This window comes from Ailuropoda melanoleuca, chromosome 14 (assembly GCF_002007445.2).
Source record: "Ailuropoda melanoleuca isolate Jingjing chromosome 14, ASM200744v2, whole genome shotgun sequence".
Classification (NCBI taxonomy): domain Eukaryota; kingdom Metazoa; phylum Chordata; class Mammalia; order Carnivora; family Ursidae; genus Ailuropoda; species Ailuropoda melanoleuca.
This window is the reverse complement of record NC_048231.1, coordinates 89,682,323-89,696,847: the sequence shown is the minus strand read 5'-3', so window position 1 is coordinate 89,696,847 and position 14,525 is coordinate 89,682,323. Positions and strand designations below refer to the sequence as shown.

At 47.2% G+C, this 14,525-nt stretch overlaps 1 long non-coding RNA gene across 1 annotated transcript; it reads right to left on the bottom strand.

Annotated features, from left to right (window-relative positions):
• Positions 1-2,397: 2,397 nt before the first annotated feature.
• LOC117796054 lies at positions 2,398-11,691 on the bottom strand. Its single transcript, XR_004620396.1, has 3 exons — positions 11,582-11,691; positions 7,897-8,484; positions 2,398-2,910 (listed from the first exon to the last, which is right to left on the bottom strand). It is a non-coding gene; the product is annotated as an uncharacterized LOC117796054 (long non-coding RNA).
• Between the last annotated feature and the right edge of the window lie 2,834 nt (positions 11,692-14,525).

The window sequence follows — 14,525 nt, the reverse complement described above, 5'->3', positions numbered from 1 at the left end:
ATGAGTGAGCCTGGCTGCATTCCAGGTGACAACCATCCCAATTTGCCTGGAACTGGGGGGTTTTCAGGGACCTAAGACATTCGGTGCCAAACTGGGACAGTCTGGGCAAATGGGAATGGTTGTAGGTTCCAATAAAACTTTATTTATTGACACTGAAATTTGAATTGTATGTAAATTGCACATATCATGAAATAGCATTTTTCTTTTGACTTTTTTCCCCCAAAATTAAAAAATATAAAAGCCATGCCTACTTCATATAAAAACAGGCAGTTGGAGGCACCTGGGTGGCTCAGCTGGTTAAGCATCTGATTTCAGCTGAGGTTGTGATCTAGGGGTCCTGAGATTGAGCCCCATGTTGGGCTCCATGCTCAGTGGGGAGTCTGCTTCTCCCTCTCCCTCTCCTTCTGCCCCTCCTCCCTGCTCGTGCCCTCTCTCTCTGAAATAAACAAATAAAATCTTAAAAACAAAAACAAACCCAGGCGGTCATCTGAGTTTGGTCCACAGGCTGTAGGTTGTCAACCCCTGGTCTTGACGACCTATCAGCAAAACGCATGACCATAAAATAATGGTGGCCATCATGCCTGCCCTCCTCATAGGTCCTTCCTCCAACCTGCTGCCAGGGACGCCAGCCCCCACCTGCCTCTCCAGCCTCATCTTCTGAGTGCTCATCACACTCCCACCATGCCGGTCAGCTTACAGGTTTTCGGCTCCTCCAAACTCTATCTCACTTGGGCTTAAACAGATGCCAACTCCCTTCCCTTAGAATTTTTCCCCTGCCTTTTCATCTGGAGAATGGACAGCTCCTGCTCAGAGTAAAGTTTACATGCTAATTCCTGCATTTGACTTTCTGATACACACCCCGGTTGTCCTTTCCTGCCCCAAAGGTTGACCAGCAGCCCGTGTTACAGCTTGGAGTTCCTGGTGGGAAGACACAGCATAACTGAGACAATCAGTTCTGTGGCTCCGGAATCCTAACTGGAGAGACGGGGAAGGAGAAGTTATGTGGTACCACGTGAAGAAACTGAAAGACACCCAAAGGTGGCAGGCAGGTGGAGGCCAGGAAGTAGCGGGGGCCACAGAGACCCCAGAATTAGCAGAAGACATGAGAAAACAGTTATAGGTAAGCAGAAACTGTAAGCGAGGATGGGCACAGATATGACAGCAGCAAGAGCAGAAAAAGGGAACAAATGACTCGCCATAATGGTAGAGGCTTAATTTATGTCTATAGCCTTGGGGGTGACCAGATACCCCAGTCTCTGGTGCTCTCATGAATCCTGACTATCCGCCACTTTCCATGGGGCCTTACCTGGTGACTGGGAGCCTCTGTGTGATTCCTGTCCCTTTACTGCCATGGGGCCCCTTCCAAACACCTTTTCCCAGCTCACTGCCTTGTACACAGCAGCAGAAGAAATAATGGAAGAAAACATTGCTGTAAGGATGAATTACTTGACATCATCTAAGAAAAATTGCTTCTTGCAGTCAAAATTTCCTAGCACACCACCTACATTTTGGGGTGGTTATTTGTGGCTACCTCCCGTGGTTCACACGGAGCAGCCCTAGCCATGTTTTACCCAACCCAGCATATCGCTTGCTCTAATTGCTGAGCCAAAGATCTGCCTGGGTAGCCCGAGCTCACGCAGAGGTACAGGAGAGACCAGGAAAATATCAGGCATAGGGTGTTAATACTCAGTGAGAGAGGCAGTAAACACAGCGTCTGGCCCGTCCAAATAGTGGGAGATCATCTCTGACTCCTTTGTATCCAGAGGCAGTTGGAAGTCAAGTGGAAAAGCAAGACAAAACATGCTGCACAGGAGACAGGCAGCCTTAAGAAATGGGAAGGGCTTTAATTAGCGCCTCTCTGGGCTAAATGTGCCAGAAAAGTGAAAAGGAAGGGGGTTATTCTCTAGGTGGAACAAGATTAGTTCTTGTCCGGTGTATTTAACAGGTCAACAGACACTGGACAGAACGTCTTCCACTGCTCTCTCCATCCCCTCCAAGCCTTTGAAAGCTTACTCTATCAAAATTAAAGCCGAACTGTGCTATCAGGGAAGCTCTGACTGCAATCAGTTGGGAATACTGAGCTAGTGAATTTGAAATCCTTTGGGACCACTGGTGCTAAGACGGGCAAGGGCACATCCTACCAAGAGGGGGCAGTATCCCCAGTGGAGCGTGGCCCAGGCTCAAAGGGCTGGCCAACCCGAGGATGTTCACGTCAGCCCAAGCTGGAGATCAGAGCCCTGGCTTTTCCCTGATTCAAAATAAAATAAAAGAGAATAAAGAAAAATTCCAGTTGAATGAGACTTTAAAGGCATCTTACCGAGCTCCTTTGAGAAATGAAAATTCTTCACAAACGTGTCCCACGCGCATACATACACACACACGCACCTGCCCCAGTCCCTTGCCAAATAGTAAAACGTGCTTCTTTTATTTAAAAGGTGATCTTTTCCTATGGATGTTTGGCTGCCTTTCTGAGAGGGGAAAATCCCCATCAAATGACTCCCAGGTTCATAGTTCAATTGCTTTCTGGAGGAGCTTCCTGGCGAATGATTTGGAAACTTGAAGGGGCTCAAGGTGGCAACCCGGCATCGTGAACACTCTAGCCTTCACTTGCCAAGGTCACGAATTTCTCTTTAACCGGACGGCTGTCAGGAGCACCAGAGTGCTTCTGCCCTGGAGAGCGTGTCTCCTTCTCGCATGTGCCTCTCTCCCCTGCCCCAGATGGTACTTCCTTCTTAAAGGTCCCCATGACACCCCATATCTGCTTCAAAGCTTCTGAGGCTCAGCACTGCGATGACACACTTGCCTGTCGGTGGCCTCACTAGGCTGCCAACACTAGATGTCGGAGGAACATTGTTCAATTCTCGGTGACCAGCTTCACATCTGACACATCCCATGCAGTGTTTCGGTATTCTAAGGACACAATACATTTGTGTTACATCAATCTGATTTTCAGAACACCCTGGGTGACCCTGCTGTCCACAGCAGGCTGCCTTAGGACCCAGCCCCTGGGATACACAGAAGCCCTCTACTATTTTTTGTAGGCCTGGATGTGTTTTGGCACCGTTCCTTGTCCTTCAGAAAGCTTGGAAGGAAACTTGGGTTTCAAATAGAAGAAATGGTGCCTGTGGGGTGCGTCCGTTTGTAGCCAGCACCTTGTCCCAACGGAGGGGCAGCGCAGCATTCCACGGTGGCCTGGGACCGGGCTTCCTGTCCCAGGGAAGGAGGCTGCAAGGGAGGAATGGGCCTGAAGGGCCGCTGGCGTGAGCGTGAACGCAGCTGCGGCGTGAAAGACCACCAGCTCGCATCTTAGCCCGCTCCTCTGAGAAATGCAATTTGTTCCTGCACACAACTGGAGAGTGTTCTAGTCTAGCCCCTAACCCCGCTCCGGCCCCCGGCACATCCTACACTGCTCATTAAGCACGAAAGCTTCAGGCACAGCACAGCCACCAGGCGACAAAACGCCCTTGACCTCTAGCCTGCTGGCAATCGAATCTTCAAAATAAAGACGAGAGATTATTTTCCCGATAGTAACAAAAAAAGATGATATTGTCAAAGAGTCAGTGTTTCTTCATCTGAAAAGAAATGAAGGGCGTAAGGAAAGTCTTTGGATACCCTGTCCACGGCTCTGTGGTGGCATCGAGGAGCCTGAGGCCTAAGTGTCTTTGTTTAGACCTCCGTCCAACTCCTGGGTTAAGAGCAGCTCAGAGAAAGGACCCAGCTTCCTTCTTTGTGTCCCCAGAGCTCAGTACAATACCAGGCACAAAGTAACCAGACAACCCATGTCTTTCCAGTGAACAGCGCCTGATGCAGGAAAGGGCATCCACAGGGACCCATCCACCAAATTCTAGAATACCATACTCAGGAGTGTTCCTTTGAAACCTGAAGGAGACAGTTCTCAGAAGAATAAACGGAAAGGGGACTTGACATGGCATCCAATCCCTCATTCAGCAAGTGCTGCTTGACCTCTTTGTGCCTACTCTTGGCAGGCAGTAACCACAGGATACGGGGATGAAGGGCAAAGCCTGGGTACAGCTTGGCCACAGGCCATTTGAACGGCCTTAGGCATGTCCCTTAGCCTTTCTGGGCTTCAATTTCCTCATTGGAACAAAGCCGACACTGGTGCACAGTTCTAACATTCTAGTAGTTTCTGAGTCAAAAAACATACCCAGTGGAAAATACAGATTTAAGAAGAGTTCAGAAAAAATGTGTAGAAAAGCCATCCACCCCTGGTCAACTGCTCTGCTAGGTCACAAAACGTGCTCTGGGTCGGCCGGGATGTCGGGCAGGTCCTACGCAGCAGCTGTCACATCCGAGGTACACATTGTACTAAGATGAAAGGATGCCTAGGGCCTTGCAGGCATAGCTCACAAAGCAAAGTAAGGCCTACGTCCTGGGGAGGAAAACATCTCAACACGGCCACCTGGGCGCTCGGCTGCCTCTCAGCTCGAGTGTGATCTTAACTGCGCTTGCAAGTGGACCTGTTCATCTTGCAGGCTACATTCGGAGTCCGCAGGCGTCTCCAGGAAGGCTTATTCGAGAACCTGGCAGGAATCGTGGCAGGGGTGGTAGGAGAGGTGGAAGCAGAGCCCCAGTCAGAGATTCAGAGCAGCGGGGGGTAGGAGACACGGCTTGAAAACGGGGAGCGGGACGTGTGCCTTCTGTGTGTTCCTCAGAGCTCTCTAGAAAGAACGGATCCCCAATCCCGATGCAGAACTAGCCCAGGCAGGAACCCTAATAAGCCATTTCATGAGCCAACCTCGTAGAAAGGATGTAAACGTCCTTCCTTTTGCTTCCTGTCTCATTCTCTCCGGACAAAACCTGGGGACAAGTGGGAATGAGGAAGAGGAATGCCTGAGGCCAGCTCGGGACTGTCCCTGAGCCTGGGCACCGTCTGCAGCCTGAGGCCCTGAGTCAGTGAGGGTCACATCCGTTGGCTGGGTCACTGTGGACAGTGGACATCCCGTGTGGACAGTCTGGCCATCCCCTTCCTAACCCCACCAGGACCGCTGACATGTCCCTTCCCTTCCATTTCATGATGATGGTGTTTCGCTGTGTTTGACTTTCTCTGCATTACGAACACTCACAAGGAAAGATTGTCATATGAGTCATCTTTCAGTCTGCTGGCTCTCCCTCGAGTCCCTTGACAAAGCCGACGGGGAGCCCACTTCTCCTTAGCCTCAGCTGCAAAGCAGAGGTTTTGAGGTATAATCAGGCCCAGGAAGGCCACAGGTGAAGGACAGGACTTGAGATTTAGGACACCCATGGTGAGCCGTGCTTGCATTTCTAGCCAACTCCAGAACCATTCACAGTCTCAGTTTGTCATCTGTGGGAGGACCTCCCAAACCTGTCGTCTTGGCCCTGTGTTGCACGGGCTGGATGGAATAGCGTGCGTGGGGTGACTTGCACAACAGGGCCCTTGATCACTGCTCCATCAGTTAGCGCTCTCTCTCCAGAAAAACACACAGAAGGACATCAGTGTATTAATGATTTCAGAGGGGCTGCTTCTCCTCTTGACAGCAAACAATGCCAGGAAGGAAAAAGTGAAAGATGGAAGGAAATGCAGAGCAGAATGGACCGCCTCTTTGGATAAGAAGCTTCTAGGGACCTTGGAGCCTTTACCATGTAGACGTGTGGACTGTGCTCTAATGGTGGTTTTCAGCCGGGGACTGGGAGTTACTTTGCAAAGTTCTGCTCATTTAGTTCCCTGATAAATATAAGTAGAACCATCAGGATGGCCCCAGACAGAATGTGAGCCAGGGAATTCTCGTTTCTGGAAGTGACGTCAGACACATTTAATTTAAAAGCATCCCCAGGGCCTAGGGCTGAGCCCGACACATGGTAGCCGCTCAATACAGATTTGCTTGACAAAGGAAGGGCTGAATGATTGAATGAACTTATTTCTGATGGTTGCTCCAAACCTTTCAATTTGATTAAACATATACTAGTTCATGTAGCCACGTCACGGGAAAGAAGCTTCAGCCCAGCACAAACAGAACTTGCTCCCTACTTTAAACGCCTCTCAGAGAAAAAATGTATTTCCAACGAGAACACCCAGCTGGTCCCATTGTCCCGGAAGCTGCTTGGGTTTAAAATGTTCAGATTTGCTATGGCAACTCACACGTAGTTCATATAACATTTCCTGATGATAATTCATTGAAACATAAGGAAAAGGGCTTAGCATACAAATTCAGAAATCCGCCTAGTAATTGGTTAACATCGGTAGGAATCAAACATGTTCCAGACCTTCTGAAAGGTCAGTTAAGCCATGTGTAAGTTTACGAGAAGGTTGTTTTCTTATGAAAACAAATTTTGTTCCTATAAGCCTGTGGTTTGTACAACCTAGATTCAACCCACTTTTTGTTTTCCGGATCTAACCCTTGCCTAACTACTCATTTCAACTCCACAAGCCTGAGTTAAACAATTGCCACATGCCTGGCCTTGTGCTGGGCGCTCTGGGGGACATGGCCATATTTTTTATGGACTCAGGAACAGAAGAAAATTCATCACCAGCTAAAGTATTTAACAACAGCGTGTGAGAGGCCAAGTTCGGATGACATGTTGGTTATGAGTACCAACGGGCCTGCATTTAGTCAGTAATTACACAGGACCGGGAACACTGCTGTAAGAGGAACCTTCTTGCCCAAACCACACAGGTGCCAAGGCATTTACTGAGCGGAAGGATTGCCTAACAGTAGCTATTTAGTGTGATAATGGCGTTTGATAGTTTGGACACAAACACCATTGTCACACTCCACAGCTCTGCTAAGGAAAATCTGCAGCCGTGAGGGTGCTAACTTCACCTCCACACTCCGCCATTGCCACTGGTCACCATCGGGGAAGCTTGCCAGCTCCATATAGTGACCTGAGCAGAGAAAAGAGGGATCACGAGGTGGGGGGCATCTTGAGGAACAGAAAGAGATAAAAATGTCAGGCTTCTGCGTCTGGGAAAGTTGAGCTAACAAAGGGACCCATTGCCTTGTGTCCTGTTACCAACCCATGGAAGGCCTCCCACTGACGGGAATGAAACGTCCTATGGAAATGGATGGAAAATCGGTTTGCGTCAATTTTCTAAGAGGGTTTAGAGAGAAAAAATCCCTAGAGAGAATTGATTTTAGGAAACAAAGACTCAGTGAAAGGGTGCATTATAAACTGTGGTAATATGACCAGATTCATGGGCCCTCGTCAACTCTTACGTTCCCATCTATCCCAATCCATTGTCGGTAAATATGGTAAATTCTGCAGTCTAAGAACATTACAATGACATTTCATGGGATATAGCATTTGGATGTGCTGTGATTTACTCTCAGGAACACCTATTGGACACCAAGCCACTTGATGGTGCTCAGATTTCAACTCTTACTCGCCCTGGTCATTTTCCACCAAGGTAGAGGGTGGGGATGAGGGGAGATAAGGAAAGGAAAGAAAGGCAGAGAGGGGAACGGTTCAATTTTTTGTTTACAATGCTCATTTTCTAGCAAAAGGGAGCCTCTTATGAATAAATCCCTTCTGTTTTCCTGGCTTTCCTGTTAAAAATGGTTTCTAACTGACATATGAACTCCTGCCCACCATGGAGAATGGGAAGAAATAAATCATTTTACCTAATCCTTTATTTTCCCCCAATTGCTAGAAAAGGCAAAGGTTGGGGGCCAGTTAATTTTTTCCCAGGATAACCGAGTTGTTAACTTTTGACCAGAGCCTTGCTTTGGCCATAGAATTGGCTCATTCTTAACAACCGAATATGCACCCTTTGGCATTTTTCAGTAAAAATGGCTCTTAATCACATGCAGACCACAAAATCACCCTCTTCGACCTAGAATGTGCAGTTATTAGCACACCACAAAAGTCTCTCAGTCTCCATGGGATAGGGTGTTGAACCCTGCCTCTTTTTTCCCTTACCTTCTTGACTGGGTTGATTTGCTTATCCTCCTATGAAGCACTGACTTCCTTTGGCTCCAGTCTGTGACCCTCACTTGTCCTGACAGGGTGTGGTCACTTGCAAGATAGCGAGAACGTGCCACTTGGCTCACTGGTAGACCAGCTCTCTTCAGGGGGAGCTCTTCTGGGAGTTTTGGCGAGACTCTCACCAAATACAAATTCTAGAATTCCAGCTGGCCCCAGTCACGCCAACCCTTGGCACTCTGGGCACAGCCATGGTGGACACACTCTTATGCTTCTTCCCCAGAGCCAGGCTCATATGCTTTGTCTTTGCCTGAGGGACTTAGAACAGAAACCCCCACTTCCTGGTCACTCATGGGATGTTGCTGACCATGACAAGAGGCTCCAGAAATCTCTTGACCTCAATCGGGAGGAATCACTGGGAGGTGAACAATTCACTGGTTAGAAAGGTCCCAGTAGGACATGCTTGATGAGCCGTCCATTGGGCAAGAGCTCGGGCCCCTTTCACCTCTCAGGACGTTGCAGCAGGGTCCAAGCACGCCTGCACTTCTCCAGGTGGGCTCTGCATGGTTGAGGTGTCTTAATAATCTGCAAAAGACAGAAAAGGGAAGGAAGAGTGAAGAGGGAAGAAGAGAAGAGAAAGTTAATGCGTTTCAGGTAGAGCTTACAAAACTCCTCTGTTTCTGTGTATCAGAACCTCTCTCTTTTTTTTTGGTCCAAGAAACTTATCTCAAGCAAAAAGCCCTTGAATTTGTAGAAAAGATTTTCTTTTCTACCAATTTGTATACATTTACCTATAAGATTGTCCACAGAGCCCTTGTTTAGCAATAGCAAAAATTGCGAACAACCCAAATGATAGGAAAAGGGTAATATACTTACAATATAACCTAGTCACTTAAGGTGACATTGCAGAAAAATGGTTGTTGACTGGGAAAGAGATTCGAGGTATGTTACTGAATGAAGACGTAGTTTACAGAACAGCGTACACAGTTTGAGCTCTTTTCTGTGACAAATCGTATATGTCCAGGGCAAAAACATCAAATGTTAACCTTGTTATCTTTGAGTGGTGGAATTATAGTTTGGTTTTTTTCCTCCTTTTGTTTCTCTGCATGTATTAATGTCTGCAATTAATGTAGCACTTTTGTAATGAGGAAAATAATTAGAATTTAAACAATTTTTTAAACAGTTTCTTTTTCTTTTTTTTTTTCTTTTTTTTTTTTGGTGGATCCCATAATAAAAATTTCTTCTTGCAAAACACCTCTGAAATTCGGCAGTTAGAGCTTACACTGCTTTGTGGACAAGCTTGCAAAGTGAGTGCTGTGCAGAGAAAGGAGCCTCAAGCTAATTTCCCAGCAAATTATTAGTGAAATACTTTGTTATGCAGAACAATTTTATGGGCTTATTGCATCCATCAATAAACACATATTTATTGAGTGCCTATTATGCTCTCAGCCTTATGAACAATTTTTTATTTATTTTTTATTTTTTTAAAGATTTTATTTATTCATTCGACAGAGAGAGAGACAGCCAGCGAGAGAGGGAACACAGCAGGGGAGTGGGGGAGGAAGAAGCAGGCTCCCAGCGGAGGAGCCTGATGTGGGGCTCGATCCCAGAACGCCGGGATCACGCCCTGAGCCGAAGGCAGACGCTTAACGACTGCGCCACCCAGGCGCCCCTGAACAATTTTTTAAATGTAGTTACATCGGCCCTGATCTTTCATTGCTTGTTTGTTTCTGTAGGAGTGGATAAACTGTCAATTGGCAAAGCAGTTTACATGAGCAAGTGGAATGTTTTCAGTTTCTTCAAATGCCAACCAATAATATGCCACTAATTTAAAAAATTAGAAGTGGTTAATGCCAGGATTTCCTTGGATATGTTTTTTTAAATTTCACGGTCATTTCTCATTCTGCAGCTTAAAAAATTTTTTTGTTCTAGCATTTTCCAATTTAACAAGTGCACTTAAATAGTGCACGTTAATAAAAAACAGAATGTTTATAAGCTGGTTGGGAAATAATTATAATTATACCTGTTACTTCTTGTGAAAAAAGTAATGCATCAGGAGAAGACATGGGATGTTATTCAGGGTAACGTGAGCCGATGTCAGCGCCGTTCCCACAGCTTAGAAGAGACCTGGTCTTTTCTAAGCATCCTCTGTAAGGATCCCCTGCCTTACTTCCTAAAAGAGGTCAACTGCTACGTATTCCTAAAGGTCTGGCTCTCAAAACTCAGTTTCTGTGCAGTGTCCCCATCTCTCTTCCCTCACCCTCTCAACCTGGACTGAATCTCTCGACATTTCTAGTAGCTGTGGTCAGCTCAGAATGCTGTTATCCCACTGAGCCATGGGTATGAGAAACAAGCAAGCCTGAGTTTGTTCCTTTATGTCATGGGTTTCTTTCCATAAGTGGGGAGGGAGAGTTCATTAAGGAGGAAGCCTTTGCAAGCCTAACCTTCTAGCAAATTCATCAGCCTGAAGGTATTCTGTGTGCCTCACAGCTCCTTGATCTTATTTTCCAAAGTACCAGGAATAGCACAAGACTCCCTATTCTTTCTCATGTCAGATCTAGGCATGAGCAGCTTGTCTTTGCTTTCAGGTTTTGTTTCCCAGGCGCTGAGAATGTTCTAGGGCCAGCCCTGAGGACTGAGTGCTTCCAGAGTGTGTGAAGTGTCACTTTGCTGCTTTAAAAAAAAAAAAAATTCTTAAAAAGCAAAAGATAAATGGAGATGCTTTCTCTTAATTCCAAATCCACATTTACCATCATTTCAAACAGGTGTGGTAGAGGCATCAATTGGATTCTTTTCGGCTGATACAGTCTAGGTGAAGGCAGAGGAAGTCAGTATCATATGCCTAAGCCTTGTCATTTTGAAAGTACATGGAAATTTTAAAGTAGAATGTTCTTGTCAACAGGGAGCAAAGGCACATTTCGTTTTTTCATTGAAATCCATCTACGAGGGAAAATCTGGAAAGCTCCTTATGCCTGTAATTATTAGCCACGCTTATCACCAACCAGGGGTGAAAGTGGGGGCGGGGGGATGATTGGGACTATTCTCAGGCAGGTTGGGGTCTCAGACTTTTTTCAAAGAGAATTGTTGAGGGTTGGGGATTCCTGGGAACCGGTTTTATTCCCGTGCGGGTGTCTGTTTTCAGGGTCGTCAAGGGAACAAGGCTTTGGACAGAGGATCAACCCTGAGGCTGGCTTTTCAGAAGTATCAGAGGGGAGCACAGGAAGCCCTGTGGGGTGCCTGCCCCAAAGCATGGAGAAGGGGAGGGATTCCTGGCCAAACAAGACCCTAATTCCAATTGTCCTGCCGATGGGATCTTGTTTGAAGGCCTTGGTGTTCCTGCTAAGTCAGGCCATCCTAGGACAGGAAGTGGCTCCATGGAGGCCACTCCGAGGGCACCCCTCCAGGCCCTTGAATCCTCCCTAGCTGTCCTTTCCTCCACTGGGCTGAGAGCAACCTCCAGAAAGGTCTCGGGTTTTCTCAGGCTTGCTGAAGAAACAGAGTCATCACGGCAGACAAATTCAAATAGGCTGGAGTTAACACTTCACGTCACTCAGGTGCTGTGTGGGCTTTCTGGAAACACCTGGGTGCAGCGCACCCCTGTTTCTCGGAGTCAGTGGCCACCCCCAAGAACAGCCTGATTCACCAGGGGAGCTGGGAGGTGCTCGGGGAGAGGGGTGCTTACCTTCCAGGCCGCCCTGGTCCCCTCCGGGCCTGGGCCCTCCTCTGGCGCCTTGCAGGCTCCCCGTCCATGCGGGCTGTGCGGGGCGGCCGCGAGCCCGGAGCTTCTGTGGGGTGTAGGCCTTTGCCCTCTCCCTTTATGGGATCCAGGGTTTTAAAGTAAACAGTTCTTTCTCTCTCTGATAAGTCACATTAAATTATTGATTCGGAGGCTGGGAGGGCATGACCTCAGCCCACTAAGTCATCGTCACCTTTGGTCAAGCACACTCAGCCGGGCTGGGAAGCCCAGCGCCCCCCCTCGGCCGGGGGGTGGCCTGCAGCGCAGGCAGAGGCAGAAGCCGGCGGGGAAGGCAGGCAGGTGCACCTGCTGAACACAGCCTTCCCCCCCAAAACCTGGGTGTTTTTTACTCTTTCCTTACAGAAAGACTACAGTTTATGACATTGTCACCTCCTCGGATTTCAAGACCCAGAGAAGTCACTGGGTCATAGGAAGCTAGTAAATAAATTAAACATATCTTTGACGCATCCTGCTTGGAGCTCTTGACCGATATTTGGAAGCCGGTCTCATTCTCCTCTCGAACTGATCGTTTCTGGCATAGTTCCGATCTATTTGTTCACGCCAACAATTCTTTATTAAGCTCCTCCTTACCTGCGGACCTCTCGTAATGCAGTGGTGAGCGAGACTGATGGAGTTTACAGACTGGTAGGAAGACAGAGCCATACAGAAGCAGGGAGCTCAACAACCATTGGGGGCTGCCGTCAGTCCTAAGTGTGGTCTTTTAGCTGCTATTATTTTATTTGTATTTTTAAAATTTGTTTTTTTAATTCCAGTAGAATTAACCTACAGTGTTGTAGTAGTTTCAGGTGTGCGATGCAGTGATTCAACACTTCTTTACGTAACTGCTATTATTTTTAATGTCTCTGATCATTTCTTTTCCTCCTCAGGCCACTCTGTCATTTTGCTTCCGTAGAATGGAAGCTATTTGCCACTCCCCCAGTAATAAATGCGATGTAAAATGAGGTCTGGTTATCCCAGTCTAAGCTCACGGTGATCCGAGGCGTGGGGCGGCCTTAACTAGCAGGTGTTGTCATTTTGCCCTACTCTTTTAGTGATTCAATTTCTCTTCAGGTGCAAGTGGAAAGCAAAGTATGTTGTGGCTTTTTGATCCTAGGGCCCTAGGATCGAGCCCCACCTCGGGCTCGCTGCTCAGCAGAGAGCCTGCTTCTCCCTCTCCCCCTTGCTTGTGCTCTCTTTCTCTCTCTGTCAAATAAATAAATAAAATCTTTAGGAAAAAAAGAAATGCGCCCAAACAGTTGCCTACTATTCGGTCCTGCTACTGCTCCCTAAGTGCCTGTGGGGGCCCCCTCCCCTGGTTGCCTCAGACCACCTGGGGTCACCCTGCAAACTCACCCCTAGAAAAGACCAGAGTCTTACCCAAGAGGGCTGAGGGATTGGCTGTGACCTTCCAAAGGCCGACACATTCCTATGGTGAAAGTCCAAATATTCATCCTGAAAGGGGAACATTCCGGAGCTGTGGAAATCACCAGGGCCCTGTGTGCTCCAGCTTTGTTCCACAGATGTGGCAGCGGGATTTTTTAAGCTTGTGTTACTGGCACTGCCTGTGGTTAACTTGCTTTGCAGTTTTCAAATTGTTCTCCTGGTTACAACAATCGCAGGTCTTTTCAGACTCACTGTTGGTTTTTCTCCTTTATAGTGCAATGGATTCCCCAGAGCCTCCCATGTAGACATTCTTTCAAAGGGCAGGACAATCCCTTACTCCTGGGGCTTCAACGCATAAACATCCGGGTCATTTTCACCAGCTTCTCTGGTCTATGAAAGTTGCATTTTTGCTGAGACGGTTTTCCTTTTGTCTGGAAAACCATGATGAAGACACATCTAAAAGTTGAACTTTTAGATGATTTCCTTTAAATTCCGAGACAAGGTATTTGCAAGGATTCTGGATTGCCAAGAAAGGATAAATTGTGTCCTATTCATAATCGTAACCAAATTTCTTCCAGCAAATCCCACAACCCCTTCTTCAACTGCCTTTAAAATTGCCTTTTTTTTTTAAATAAAAACGGATGCATTCTTTTAAGATAAGATAGATCTGAATCCTGCAAGGTTGGAGTTCAGCTTGGAATGTCTGCATCCCTAGTGTTTGTACTTGTCTACAAGCTACAAAACTGGGCTTAGGGATCAGGGAAAATCAAAATCAGATAAGTTTCCCCTGGTGGCTGCCGGAAGCTGACCCCACCCCCTGTGGGTGAATGTTTTCTCCTATTCCTGCTCAGAGAAGCAGGCTTTTTGAAATGGAAAAAAGCCTTCCAGTTTCAGTGAAGAATGCAGAATTTTGCCAGGAGGGAGGCAGAGGTTTGGGAACTGGGAATCCTGGGTCTCCTCTGAGATTCTTTGCCATTTGGATTTTTGCCGCTGGACAAGACACTATATTTCTGAGACTTTAGTTTCCTCTCTGGGTAGCAAAGTTGAGAATACTTGCTTGCCTTTGCTCTGAAACCTTAGGTGAAAGAGGACATGAATCAGTTTTTATTAATAAGTAGAGAAAAAGATGGACAGAGTGATGACAAGGGGCAGGAGCTGTATGGACTAACTAGTGATGTATTTATTGGACTAGGACAGGAAAAGACCAGAGGAGTCGAATTTACCATGGGTGGGAAAGGGCCAAGTGTAGAGGGACTGGAAGGACGCCGAATTGTCACAACCTGGGATTTGCTACCAAGAGAATCAGTCACTTTCAAACCAGTGTCACAATCCAGGGCCTCAGTGAAAACGTAGAAGGCTGACAGGTGGTACTGGTTTCATCACGTAATCACACGCATTTTACCTCCCACTAAAGGTCCTGCTCTCATGGTGGGAACAGGCTCAGAACGCCAGTAGGCATGGGGGGCAGGAGACTGTGGGGGGAGGTAGGATGGGGGGGCTAAATTAA